Raw genomic sequence first — 6,000 nt, 5'->3', positions numbered from 1 at the left:
ATTCTTTGACGAATTGTGCACTATATCGAAATAGATATGGGAAACCACTGTCAACATATATTTGTTCCGCCTAACAGAACTTCCTTCAATGCCATAATTTCTGTTCCAGTTGGAACACATATGCTATACCCTTTATTACACTAAGAACAAATACTATTTTATTGGTTCAAGAGTAACTAATATTTCAGAATATTTCTTCAATTTGGAACTGATATTATGAAGGAACTTATATTTCGATTTCGTCCACGACTACTTTACTTAACTACGACTACTAGAACAATCGTTAACCTGAAAAATGTTTGGTCTTATTTGTGACAGTTTAATCCGATCACAGGAAGTTGAAATGGCAATGTAAAAACTCGTGAACATCATTTTAGATCCCTTGTCCGAACATTCAAAGAAACGAGTCTTAAAAATTTTCCATGCCAATTTTCAATATGTTACAATGTCAAAGATGGTTCATTTAGAGCTAATCTCAACATCTTTCAACTCTTCAAACAAATAATGCCGATAAAGATGATATTGACAAACGTCCCCAGGTAGTCATACAAACAGCGTTCGGTATGTGTATGGTGTTTTTTTCTACTTTTACATCTTCCTTAATAAGTGTTCGCTGTTATAACACAATTGGAAAACGCTCTTAAATCTATTCGATATATTACTGTTTAAACTATCCCATAGTTAAAATAATTTCATTTTCAATTTTTGTACATTTCACTGAGTAAATAACCAAAATTTCAGTACCATCTTTAGGGGTTGACATAACTTTTCAGCTATTTGTTTCATAGATCATTTTGTTATGTCGGGATCTTTTATAGCCATGTATAAGGTATGGTTCAATGTTGAAGGAGGTAAAGTGACATATAAAGGCAACATTAGTATACCGCTGTTCAAAGTCATAAATCGATTGAGAGAAAACAAATCCGGATTACAAACAAAAATCGAGGGAAACACATCAACTATAAGAGGAAAACAACAACACCACAGAAACACTGAAGTACAATAAATCAAAGCTCTGTAAGCGCTGAAGACTGTTAACCAAAAACCAAGGCAAACGTAATTATGAAAACTGTGGAAATGTTGCTTCAACATTATACATTCATATATATTACATTTATGTTAATCTAATGAATTAATTATTAAGGCAAATAATTTATATGTTATCAAGGTTTCAAAAGCAATGCATATATCAATATATATATTTTTTTTATGTTGAGTCTGCAGTGGTACAAGTTCCGATTACTGCAGTTGTTCTACTTGGTAGTTAACGTTGGTTTAAGTTGACTGCTAGTAGTACAATTTGACTTAGTACGAACATGTAATAGTGTGAATGGACTTGTTTCCCTGGAAAGAAAACTGATTTTGTGTTATATAGTACAAAAGTTGTGAGACACGAATCAGACAAATGTTCACTACTATACAGGGATCAAAGGTGAGGTTTGACTGACCTGCCTAATGTAAATGATTTGTTATTTAATCCCATACATAAATATATATGACTTAGGGGTGGGGATCGCAACGGTTTTCAAGTTCTCAACAGGAAGGGGTAGGGTGACCCTAGGGACTTCCCCTACATTTCATTTGATTTGTTATATTGTCCCATACATGAATACATATGGTTTAGGGGTGGGGATCTCATCGGTTGCCAGGTTCTCAAACAGGAGGTGTAGGGTGACCCCAGGGTCTCCCCCTATATTTCATTTAATTAGTTATATTGACCCATACATGAATATATATTGTTTAGGGGTGGGGATTTCGACCGTTTCCATTTTCTCAAACAGGAGGGGTGGGACGACCACAAGGACTCCCCTATATTTCCTTTGATTTGTTATATTGTCACATACATGAGTATATATGGTTAAGGTGTGAGGATCTTCACCATTTCCAAGTTCTCAAAACAGGAGGGTGTACGATGACCCCAGGGACTCCCCCTGTATTTCATCTGATTTGTTATATTGTCCCATACAAATTCTAAAAAAAAACAGGAGGGGTGGGGTGACCCCCAGCGACTCTCCCTATATTTCATATGCTTTTTCATACTGTCACAAACATGAATAAATATGGTTAAGGGGTGTGGATCTCGACCGTTTCCAAGTTCTCAAACAGGAGGGGTTGGGGTGGCTCCAGGGAATACCCCTATATTTTATTTGATTTATTATATTGTCCCATACTTGAATATATGTGGTTTAGGATCTCGACCGTTTTCAAGTTATCAAACAGGAGGAGTGGGATGACTCGAGGGACTCCCCCTATATATATTATTTGATTGATTATATATTGTCCCATACTTCAATTTATATTGTGTTTCGGGTGGGGATCTCGAACGTTTCATAAGTTCCAAAACAGGAAAGGGCGGGTGACCCCAGGGACTCCCCTATATTCCATTTGATTAGTTATATTGTCCCATGCATGAGTATGTATGATTAAGGGGTTGGGATCTCATCAGTTTCTAAGTTATCAAACAGGAGTGGGTAGGGTGAACACAGGAACTCAACCTATATTTCATTTGATTTAATTATATAGTACAATACGTGAGTAAATATGGTTTATATACGGTTTAGGGGTGGGCATCTCGACCATTTTCATTTCTCAAACAGAAGGGTGTACAGTGACCACAGGGACTTCCCCTGTATTACATTTGATTTATCATATTGTCCTATACTTAAATATATGGTTCAGGGGTGGGGATTTCGACTGTTTCAATGTTATCAACACGGGAGGGTAGAGTGGCCTTAAGGACCATATATCATATGATTTGTTTACATTCAGGTATTATATAATATAGTTATGTGAAAATAAAGCTGTAAGAAACTCCCCGCTACTTTAATTGACCCTTCAGAATTGAGAAAAAAATGCCCCTTCAAAATTGAAGTAATATGTTTACAATTTAAAAGCATCTTACATGCTTTATCATCATTAATCACTGATAAAGAAAATTTATACTGTGACCATCGGCATGAACATATATGTTGTTAGATAAACTGTTCCCAGCTGCATGTCACATTGTATTGAGCTGTATTGGATTTTGACATTAAAATTTGTCAAAAGGTAATTTTAAGTTTCTGTATAAAATATTTTCTGCTTTTCCTTTCTTTTACCTATATATTTTGGTTTGAATTTCAATTCTAGGTTTATATTAATTTCCCATGCATAGATGTATTTTGTCACCTGCCAGGATTTTTTTGTAGTTGATCGCCAAAACCCTTATCCGCTTGAGGAATCGGATCCGATATTGTAAAGTGTTGTCTTTACGTCAGCCATTGTTATTGTGTTTACAATGTTGTTTTTGTCAGTCAGATACGTTTTTATTCGAATTTACACATTATTTGTCTGCGATAATCTGTATAAAGCTAGCGGTTGAACAAAATGAACATCGCTGTTATGAATAATAATGATGAAAATAAGTTTTTTGATATCGTTTATTTGGAGACTTTGGTGAAAAGGTTTGCAAAGCTATTTTTTTATTTTTTTTCAAGTGGAAGGTGACTATGTCGAGCGTATCTAAAATCCATCTCCATATTCCGCTTGCAACGTGGAAGGTCGCGGACCTCGGACCACCGCTAATTTGAACACCTGCCTCAAAATTGAAACGAAAATTTCCTCGTCTTCTAAATTTGAAATTGCCGCCAACTGCATGAACAGTTGAACTTATTGTATAATAGACTACTGACGTACTACGTATTGATGACAAACAATATTCCTACGACTTTTGCCATTTGAGAAATCTAAAGTTCTTTATAATCCTGGTACCTTTGATAACTATTCTTGTCTTAAGAGATTTTCGGCGATAAAATATTTCATACAATTGTCCTTTGACATCATAGCCAAAAGCACAGGCCATAATAAACTACACAAGGATTCCTAATGAGCACTACTTCCTATGTGCAACTTGAAAACTTTTGGATAATTCGACGATCATTTAAGTTTTTTCTGGTCATATTTTTTGTTATCCAGAATTAAAGTATTAAATAAGTGTTCAATTAGTTATCTATAACATAGTAGCCAGCTAGATAATAACAATGGCAAGTATTTCAGAATTGTTAAGTTTCTTATATCATTTTTATGTTTTTTGTTAGAATACCAAACAAAACCAAATCAATATTTAAAGTTAGTTCTATTTCTTTCTTCTCAAATATACAGGAGTTAAGGTCTTCCCATAGTTTAAATATATATTGATACGTCCAGAATATATGTTCTATTGTTTCAACCCCGCCGCACCCAAAACTACAAATATTTGTATCTTAAATTTTTATTTTCAGCATTTATTGGGTAGAACACAAATCTAGGGTGCTAGCATAATGCAGCTTAACTGCATAAAAAACAAACGGCAATGCAACTCAAACAGAAACGAGCTATAAGATAACAACTGACATTTTAATGACTTGGTAAAGGACATTTTAAGACAAAAATGTTGAGTTTAACTGGTTTTGTGACTGACCAAACCTCGCGCTTTTATAGCCATGTAAATATATCACTAAATGGCAACATTACATGACAGGAATACAGCACAAACAAATGCGGGAACATTCAGGACAGAGTAATACACAAATAAACAATACAATTGTACATTTCGACATGCTATCCACAGAATAACAACGACCACGTAAGACAATCTAGGACAGCACACTAAACAATACAACATAACTTACATTCGCGTTATTTGGAATCTATTGGATAATTGGTTAGTGACAATCATACTGCAGCTCTCTATTTTCATATATTATCTTACTTTTTCCACTTGAACATTTCGAATTACGCTTGACGCACCCGTCCTTATATTTTTTTAGTTTATGTGATTTCTCCAGAGTTTGTTTGTAAACTTGTACAAATAAAATTTTTAAAAAAGGAGAATGTGTCGAAGTAAAAACAATTTTTTATTATTCCTTTTATAAGATTTGAATATCGGTAAACTAATGATTCATTCATTATGTAAAAAATACCTTGCAATTGAAAAGGCATAACAGATGCGTTTTATAATTGATGACTAACGTTGTGACTTTTGTAAAGTTCTTGTCCATTCGTTTTTGATGCGTTTTGTTATTTGATTTTGCCATGTGATTATGGACTTTCAGAATTGATTTTCCTCTATTTTTATTATTTTACTTTTTAGTAATGCTGAGCTTTACCTTTGAAAAGCAATGTTCCCTGTCTCATTCATATTGGGTGTTTGTGTCGCAGTTGATGATATGGTAGAGCATATTTTTTTAAGCGAAACTTGTGAACCGGGCTTATTTAAAACCTTACTTAATCAGGAATACGATACACTTATGGTAGGATGAAATCATTACATCGACCTTATGGATTTGAAGAATTATTGGTGTCACAACTACTTGCTGATATACTGCGATTCAGAGACTGTTCCCGACTTTTCGAGGTGAAAGACTGCACCATGTAACATTGATAAAGCATGAAAATTTCCACAGAACCTGTTCATAATCCCGCTTTTATGTGGGAATACTTGTTTTCCTATCTTATTTTTGTTTGCATATTTGTTGTAAAGTTTTGCATGTTTACTGATTTTTGATAACTGTTTTGGTTGTGGGAACCGTTAACTATTCAAATATTTTAGCCATCTCAATCCAGCAGTTAATTTTTTTCTAAATAGAATAATATAGGAAATTCTTCGTGACTAAACCATTGTATGTTAAAATAAGGCGATGTGATATAATTTTTAAGGAGGCAAATATCCAACAGAGTCCAATTGACGTGGATTTAAGTACTAGTAAATAAATGTCCCTGTAGGCCTGGACTCTGAAGAAAATAATACTACTAAACTACAGGGTCCTGACTTAGGAAAAAAATGTTTATCAAATTGTAAGCGTCCAATTCCCGCTAACCGGAGAGTAGTTTAACACCATAATATACAAAAAAAAACCCTGTGAAAATCAGTCAGAAATGGTTCAACTCATCAGATCAAAAAGCCACAAAACAAGTAGCAAAATGGCAAAAAGAAACAAAATACCGATCTGAGCGTACTCGAAGTTACTGCACTTTGGTTCA

This window comes from Mytilus galloprovincialis, chromosome 3 (genome assembly GCF_965363235.1).
Source record: "Mytilus galloprovincialis chromosome 3, xbMytGall1.hap1.1, whole genome shotgun sequence".
Classification (NCBI taxonomy): domain Eukaryota; kingdom Metazoa; phylum Mollusca; class Bivalvia; order Mytilida; family Mytilidae; genus Mytilus; species Mytilus galloprovincialis.
This window is presented reverse-complemented; position numbering follows the sequence as displayed.